Consider the following 9,818-nt stretch of genomic DNA (forward strand, 5'->3'; position numbering starts at 1 on the left):
CCGGGTGCCATTGGGAAAGGTCCTAGGATATCAATCCCCCATTGATGGAATGGCCAGTATACCTCTGAATTATGTAATAGTTCGGCTGGTGTATGTATGATCGGAGCGTGCTGCTGGTAGTTTTTGCAGATTTTCACCTTTTATTGGCAGTCAATATTCAAAGTTGGCCAGAAAAATCCGGCTCGAAGAATTTTGGTAGACAAGCTTCTTGCTCCAATGTGTGTGCCACAAATTCCTTCGTGAACTTCGGCTAGAGCAAGGTCAGCCTCCTGCCTGTTGAGACATTTCAAAAGAGGTCGAGTATATCCTCGCCTATACAGGTTATTGTTTAGTAAAGTAAAGAAGAACGATTGCCTCCAGAACTTCTCAGATTGGTGATTTCCAGGGGAATGTTTCTGGTTTGCAGATAATAAATGTAAGGTTGTCGCTAATCATCCTTATCAGGATCTAAACAAATAGTATTGATGCTTGGTGTAGATAAAGTTGACTGAAGTAAGGTGGTGTTGTGTGACTGTGTACTAGCGAGCTTGGACAAGATGTCTGCTCGGTGGATTTATTCTCTTGGAATGTGATGTATTTCAAACTTTGAAAAATAAGCTATCATCTCCTTGACAATACATAAGTATTTTGTCAGAAGATGATCTTTTACCTAAAAAGTTTCATTGACTTGTTGGACTACAAGTTGGGAGTCGCAGTATACCTTGATTACTGTGATGTTTAGTTCAATGCATAACCTTAGTCCTGCGATGAGTGCCTCGTACTTGGCCTGATTGTTGCTGGCCTTGAAGGAGAAGCGTAAGGAATGTTCTAGGATGATGCCGTTCTGGTTTTCTAATAAGATGCCGGCCCCAGACCCTTGAGTGTTAGAAGCTCCATCAACATACATAGTCCATTCTATTGAGTTTTCATCAGGTTGAGGGCCAATAAATTCTGCTATGAAGTCTGTCAAGTATTATGACTTGATTGATCCTCTCGACTGATACTTGATGTCGAATTCAGAAACTTTGATGGACCACTTAATAAGCCGACCAGCGAGCTCTGGATTGGTAAGCACTTGTCTTAGTGGTTGATCGGTCCGAACAGTGATGGTGTGGCTTTGGAAATATGGTCAGAAGCGTCTAGCCGAGAACACAAGTGCGAGTGCGAGCTTTTCAATGGTTGGATAGCGAAGCTCGGCATCCTGCAAAGACTTGCTAGTAAAGTACACAGGTTGTTGGATTCTGTTTCTTTATGTGATAAGAACGAAACTTACAGTCCAGTTAGTTACAGATAAATAAAGAAAAAGTTGTTCTCCCAAATCAGGCCTTTGTAAAATAGGGGGTTTTGAAAGTGTATTTTTTAATTTTGAAAAAGCTTTGTCGCAATCGTCGTCCCAGGTGAATTTGTTTTGTTTTTTAAGCAGTCAAAAGAAGTAAATAGATTTAGATACTAAACATGGTAAAAATTTGGATAAAGCTGCAAGTCTTCCTGTGAGTCTTTCAATTTCTTTGACTGTTTGTGGTGTTTGCATGTCTAGAACAGCTCGGCATTTCTCAGGGTTTGCCTCGATTCCTCGGCTAGTCAGCAGGAAGTCGAGGAACTTCCCTCCTTGGACACCGAAGGCGCATTTGTCAGGATTTAGTCGCATATTATACTTCTGGATCTGGTTGAAGATTTCGATCAGGTCATCTACATGGGATTTCCCTGTTGTTGTTTTGGCGACCATATCGTCAACATACACTTCAACATTTCTACCAATTTATTTTGCAAAGATTTTTTCCATCAGTCTTTGGTATGTATCCCCTGCATTCTTAAGGCCAAAAGGCATTACTTTGTAATAGTAATTTTCAAATTCTGTTATGAAGGCTGTTTTTTCTTGGTCTGATGGGTGCATGAGAATCTGGTTGTAACCAGAGTATGCATCCATAAAACTCAATATGCCAAAGCCAGAAGAGTTATCAACTAAAGCATCAATAGAAGGTAAAGGGTATGCATCTTTAAGGCATGTTTTATTTAAATTAGTAAAGTCGACGCACATGCGCCATTTACCGTTCTGTTTTTTTACCATGACAACATTAGCTAACCATGTTGTAAATCGGATTTCTCGGATGAATTTTGCTTGGATGAGCTTTTGGGTTTCCTCCATTGATGCATGTTGTTTTCTCACCACCGATGTTTCACTTTTTCTGAGCTACAGGTCGGACTGCTGGGTTTATAGCCAGTTTGTGAGATATCACTGTTGGGTCAATCCTTGGCATATCCGCTGGTGTCCAAGCAAACAGATCGGTGTTTTGTCGGAGGAACTGAACGAGCTTTTCTTTGTCGGCACCTTGAACTGTTGAACCTACAAAAGTAAATTTTGTTTCATCGTCAGTTAATCTTACTTTTATTAGTTCCTCATTTGGCATAGGTTGTTCCTGGAGCTCGGCACAGGGTTCAAGCTCGGCCAAAGGAGGTGAATCTGCATGCTTAAGGATAGCATTAACTTGCGCCCCGTTGTGTCTGTTTGGGAGTTTTAGACTAGTATTGTATTAGTGGCGCGCCTCACGATGATCACTATGGACTGTAGCAACGATATTATCCTACACATGGAACTTCACACAAAGGTGAATGATAGATACAATTGAACCAAATTTATTTAGAAAAGGTTTGCCAAGAATGAGATTATATGGACTAAAGCAGTCTACCACAAAATACTGAATATCTTGGGTTTTAGATAGAGGGTGCTCACCGAGTGTGGTTTGTAACCACACTGTACCGAGGATGGAAACTCATTCGCCTGAGAACCCTACAAGATCGCTGGTTGATGACTGGAGCAAGTTGTCACTTAATTTCATCTTTTTGAATGTTGAATAAAACAGGACATCGGCACTGCTTCCGGGATCTAACAGGACCTTCCGTACTAGTAGATTTCCCAACTGCAATGTAATGACGACTGAGTCGTCTAAATTAGGGTCGGTTGAGGTAAGGTCGAATGGATGGAAAGTCATGTTCAGTATATTCAATATTGATTTATGAGCGCTGGTCATATTTTCTACTGCAAACATAGCTCTATAAGTTTGTTTGCGAGCAAAACTTGTTTTTCCTCCACCAGCGAATCCTCCAGATATACAGTTGATCACCCCCCGAGGTTGAGTCGGTGGAGCCAATGGGGGATTTGTCTTTACTTCGAGATGACGGATTTGCAAAAGATAGATCACAATTCTATGTGCCTTGTTTGTAACAGCCCAGACTACCCGCTAGCACGATATTGTCCGCTTTGGCACACAAGGCCTCACAGTTTTTCCTTTGACGATAGGGATGCTAGCCGAAGTCCCCCACACTCACTCGTCATAACGCGTCATGCTAGGGAGAGGTATCCACACCCTTATAAGGCATGCTTCGTTTCCCTCCCCAACTGATGCGGGACCTTACAATCCACCCCTCTAAGGGAGCCCAGCGCCCTCGCTGGCACATCGATCCGGGCTCTGGCTCTGATACCATCTATAACAGCCCAGACCACCCGCTAGCACGATATTGTCCGTCTTGGCACACAAGGCCTCACAGTTTTACCTTTGACGATAGGGATGATAGCCGAAGCCCCCCACACTCACTCGTCAAAATGCGTCATGCTAGAGAGAGGTATCCACACCCTTATAAGGCATGCTTCATTTCCCTCCCCAATGCTAGGGAGTGTGGGGGGCTTTGGCTATCATCCCTATCGTCAAAGGAAAAACCGTGAGGCCTTGTGTGCCAAAGCGGATAATATCGTGCTAGCGAGTGGTCTGGGCTGTTACAGATGGTATCAGAGTCGGAGCCCGGATCGATGTGCCAGCGAGGGCGCTGGACTCCCTTAGGGGGGTGGATTGTAAGGTTCCACATCGGTTGGGGAGGGGAACGAAGCATGCCTTATAAGGGTGTTGATACTTCTCCCTAGCATGACGCGTTTTGACGAGTGAGTGTGGGGGCTTCGGCTATCATCCCTATTGTCAAAGGCAAAACCGTGAGGCCTTGTGTGCCAAAGCGGACAATATCGTGTTAGCGAGTGGTTTGGGCTATTACATTATTTCTGGATATGCCCCCCGATATACTTATCGAGATGACTTTGCCGAGCTAGGCGCTCTAGCAGATCCTTAGCAATGACACATTCGTCAGTTGTATGTCTGTGTTTCTGATGGAAAGCACTGTTCTTAGTCTTGTCTACATTCTTTGATTCCGGGTAGGTTCTGGCCTTCCTGTGGGGTTTGATTAATTTTGAGTTCAATATTTCTTTGATTATGTCTTTCCGCTTGGTGTTGAACTGTGTGTATGAATCGTATCATGGTGTTAATCGTTGAGGACGCTTGTTATCTCGTCCCCTGTCATCTTCTTTACTTGTCGAGCTTTTGTCTGACTTCCTAGCTTATCTTAATTCTTCGATTTTCATTTGGCCTTTAGCTTTTTCTCGGAATTCAGCTAAAGTTTTTGGCTTGGCTACCGTGATTGTTTCCAGAAATTTTTCGGAGCGTAGGCCGCTTTTGATGGCGTGTAGGTGCACCTTCAGGTGAAGATCTGGAATGGTCATCGCCACCTTAGTGAAACGAGTAATGCAGTCTTTCAGGCTTTCATTCTGTCCTTGCTTGATGGTGTTCAAATAGTCAGAACCGTGAAGGTAGATCGAGGAAGTGGCAAAGTGTTCCTCGAATTTTTTGGCGAGTTCCTGGAAGCGCGAGATAGAATCTGCAGGTAAGGAACAAAATCAATCAAGTGCATGACCGTGTAAATAAGTAGCAAAACAACGGCATAAAATAGGGTCAGAAGCACCGTTTACTATCATTATTGATCGGAATTTCTTGACGTGTTTTTTTTAGATCCCCAACCCATCATCGTAAGGGGTTAAAGTTGCAGGTAAAGCAAATCTTCGGGGCATTTGAAAATTCATGATATCAGCAGCGAAAGGCCCCACAGCGTTGTTGGTCTCCCGATTTTCATTTTCAGGTTGAGCCCCCTCCCGCCGAGGAGTTTCAGAAATGTGTGTCGACCCAGACTCACGCTCTTCATCTTCCACATGTTCATTGCGGTCTTCATTGTTTTCAATTTGAGCATTGGTTAGCTCGGCTATTTGGTTCGCCATCCTCTGATTTTCCTCCGCCATTTTTTGGTTCGCTTGTTTCAACTCGGTTACCATCCGCAAAAGTTCGGAAGGTGTTGGTGGAGGTTGATCAGCCATGGACTGAAAAAGAGGTTTTTGAGGCCGAGAAGAAGGATGAGAAGAGTTTTATATTTTCGGCCCCACAGTGGGTGCCAAATGTTCTTGCCTGACTTCTAGCCGAGGTATAGCCCGCCTTCTGTCAAGTATCAAAGAACTTTTCCAGCGAGAGGGCATATGTCGGCTCCACGAAGAAGCGGGAGGTTGGTATCTGCAAAAGGCACTCCGACGCTCAAGTAAGTGTAATGTATAATAAGTTCTTTTTCTTAGAATGTAATCTGGATCTGAATTTCTTACTATTCCCCTTTTATTAAGAGGTTCGGATCGACCGTTATGATTTCGAGTAATTATATTCGGATTGAAGAGTAACGTCATACCTGTCGTTATTGATCGGCATTCAATTGAAAGTCAGTAACATTTGTGGACGAGTTATGATCATGAAGGCCGAGTTATAACCTTGTAACCGACGTGTAACGATCATATCAAAAACTAAAATTTTAATAAGATTTATTTTCAAAAATTCTCTCATTTTTTTTTAAAGTATACCTCTTAAATCATGCCTTTCTTTTCAGTTCAGCAACTTCTTGCGCTCCAGAAACGGTGTCAAATCTGAGTGAGTCTCACTACACGTTTAAAAATTTGAAAATATAACAGTAAAAACAAAGCAAATTAAAACAACAGTAATTGTCATGAAACTCTAAAAATTGAATTTGAGGATCTTCACAGTTTCTTTCAGGATATCCGATGCATTCATTGATTGGATTTGGCTATTCAAATTGAAATCAACTTGTTCATGAACATGATCAGAGAGTTCTTGTAGGTTTGTAGCTGTAAATTGATTGTTTTCTCATATTTCTCTTTTTTCGAGTACTTTTTTGGAGAACAACCTTCACTTGAAAATTCTATTTTTTTAGTACTAGAATGAGAATTATATAAAAATTAAAAAATTATATATGAAAAAAAAGAGATTGGAATTAAAAATTCGAAAGAAAACAAGATCGGGAAGAGGTGGACTAAAGCGAGAGAGTGTATTAAGAAGTGGGGGTGGGGGCATTATGAAAAATTCGGGAGTGAAAGAGGTAAAGTTGTTTTAAAAATTAAGAGATAATACACTTAATACCAAGTACAATATAAAAACTTAATTTAGTTTTTATTTTTCAATTTCTCATCCTCAGTCTTTATCTTTTTGTCTTAATTTCTCTTTCAAATGCAACCTTAAATTTTAGCAACACTTTTTTCTACTTATACAACTATTTTATATCATCTGTTGTATTAATTTTAAACTTTAATATTTATAAATAAAAATTTAAAAAAATAAGAGTATCATGCAGCAAAATTTAAATGAGAACTGAATCTGTCATTACACGAATAAAATTAAAAATTTAAAATTTTAATCAAAAGATAAAAATAACACTAACTTCGAAGTCGATCACTCTCGCAATGTGTCAACTATCATTCAAGCAGTTGATATCGGGATCTCATGCGTAGGTGCGCGCCATAACATTCGGGCAATTCAAAAATATCAAGAAAACATTCGAGAAAGGGAGAAATGAAGATTAATAGGGATGGAAAGTGGGTCAGGAGGCGCTGTGAACAAGTTTTTTTACAGGCGCACCCCAACCTTATCTCGTTTATAGTGTAAACGAAATAAGTATAATCGTATTTCGTTAATATTGTAAACGAGGTAAGGTTTGTGTCATATCACATATGCACACGTGGTATATAGATTTTAGTTTGTGCCTTATCTTGTTTACAGTATAAACGAAATACGGCAATACGTATTTTGTTTACACAGTAAACAAGATAAGTCATGTTACGAAAATTAATAAAAACTCTCAAAATTATTTATTTCAATCATTAAAAAATTTATTTTATTTATTTAATAAAAAATTCTAACATTGAAAATGTAGATCTTATGTATAAAAGAAAGAAAATCAATAATTAATTTGTTTTTACTTATTTTGGACAAACAAGTTACAAGGTTAATATGAATAAGAAAAGTTTACTGCGTAGTAAAAAACATTTACACATATACAACTAATTAATTTAAATTGGTCGGTGATAAATTTATTTATTTATTTTAAATAAATATTAAAAATTTAAATTTTATTTTATACATATAATAATTTATTAACTAATAATAAATTTTTAAATAAAATTTAAATTTACGATAAATTAATCCTTCATTTGTGAAGATATAAAAATACCGTGTCAAAAAAAAAAACACATATAGAACCATCATGTTATGGCTGCACAAGTGACAATGATACATAGAGATATATTTAAGAAGGTGCGCACTACAGTACACATGTAAGTTTGTAAAGATGTACAGAAATTCTTCTATGTAGAATGCTATTACAACACGTGTCCCTGAAGGGAATAAAGCAGCTGGTAAGCTTTCCTTGTCAGCTTTGTTAACTAGGAACTAGGAAGTGAGCCAATATTAGCTCAATGGGAGTGAAGTGATTAGGCTCCGATTTTTCTTTTGGATTGGTGGGCCTTGTATTTTTGTGCTTATGCCCAATTAGTGTTGTGTACTTTTTGTTTTTGTAGTCTTTGATGAAGTGTAAATAAAATTCACATTGGGTATGAAAAAAGAAGTAATTTAATGAAAACAAGATTTTATTCTGAATATTTATATTACTACGTGATAATAAATTTTTTAGAACAATCAACTTAGTAGTTAATTCATTAGTTCATTTAAATAAATGTCAAGTATTTAAATTTTATTTTATATATGTAATAATTTATTGACTAATAACAAATCTTTAAATAAAATTTTGAACTATAAATTAATCCATAATCTACTGAGTTATGAAATACCATAAAAAAAAGTTTTTTCAGACCAAAAAAATAAAGTACAAACTTAGCAGTGACTCTCAATTATACTATATATTTACGTGAATAAAGTTTTTATACCTAGTATTGCTATAAATTAAGCCAAATAAAAAGAAAAAAAGGACAATAAAAATCTAAAGTAATGGAAATATTTTAAAAAAAATTCTATTGCTTTTGAATCTATCTTTTGGGTTATATAACAAATTTCTTTCTCCATATTTTTTCATTTTTTTAAAAATATTTCACTGTACCAAAACATTGAGACGTGGAGACTGGAGAGGCATGATCTTTGCTATCATTAAAGTCCAATTATCTAAGTAAATTCTTGTTTCTCTAATATACACTTCTTCACATTAAATGATTTATTTCCAAACTTATTGAACTCCTGTTTTATTGATTTTTTTTTAGTGTTTATTTCAACAACAATAAATAGAAATCTATTGTTGACTACTATTTTCATATAGAATTAAGTTTTAATTTACCAAATATTAGAAATCTATGAATATTTTATTTTTGGTTATAAAAAGTAAAATTTGTTCTAATTCTACAAAAAATTATCAACGATCTATTTATTCTTTATTCTGATTTGAAATTGTATTTTACAACAATATATTTGAATTTGTTATTATATATATATATGTTTTCAAGAATTAAAGGCAATAATATTTTGACATGTTTTGCTAAAAGTTATACTCAGGAAAATATTTTAATATTAAAATCTACAAAAAATTCAAGCATAATAACTTTTAAGTTTTGATTAATTTTTGTTATTATATTGAATATATGAAAATAATTGAACTAAGAGATTTTATGATGGCAGCCAATAATGTTAGAATTATTATTTACAATGTAGACACTCGAATTTAAATAAAAGATTTTAAATATTAGAATAATTAGCATTATAATAAACTAAATTTAAAAGTTATTTAGTTGATATTATTTTTCAAAAGACTTATCTAATATAAAAATTTTTTTAAAGTTTATTGAATAATAAAATTTTATATGGCAATTATAATTATTGTAGCACCTATGAGTGGAATGTTGATTTTTTAATTTTCTTTTTGGCCGTATTTGGTATATGATATAAATATTTGTTTGACTATTATAACTTATATGGTGTCAAGTAACAAATAATTTTTTGATGATATTTAAACATGTTTTCATTAGTCATTCGTTTTAAAATCATAATTTTTGTATTTTGTCCGAGTATCGTATTTTGTTTTATATTTAAGCATACAAATTTTAACATTTATTCACATTTGCATATTTTTTCTTGATTTTTTTTTCTTTCTGTTTATTTACATTATATCTTAATAATAGTATGTTTAACTAATATTTTATAAATAAATGATTTGCAATCACATGTATGAGAAGAAATTTTTTTTACAAATCTTATCTATTTCAATTTCTCTAATGAGATCCAAATAATTAGGTTTAATTAATCTATCGATTTTTATAATTTTATCAAATTTATAATTAAATTTTTATACTTTTAAAATTTTTAATTGAATTTTTATATCATTTTTAATTTTGTAATTAGGTCTTTACCAGTGTACAAATATTAGAGTTAATGAAATATTTATCTATAAATTGAAGATATGCATAATTAAAGACCTAATTAGATTTTCGACCACATGTTTTTAGAGAGGATTATTCCATTAACTTTAACATTTTTAATACAAAAAAAATTTAACTACAAAATTAAAAGTAATGTAAGGATCTAATTAAAAGTTTTTAAAGCACAATTATAAATGTAGTGAAACTATAGAGACTGGCAGAATAAATAAATCAAATAAATATATCAAACTTTATTTTATTAAATATTATAAAAAAA

The sequence above is a fragment of the Arachis hypogaea genome, chromosome 15 (assembly GCF_003086295.3).
Source record: "Arachis hypogaea cultivar Tifrunner chromosome 15, arahy.Tifrunner.gnm2.J5K5, whole genome shotgun sequence".
NCBI classification, from domain to species: Eukaryota; Viridiplantae; Streptophyta; class Magnoliopsida; order Fabales; family Fabaceae; genus Arachis; species Arachis hypogaea.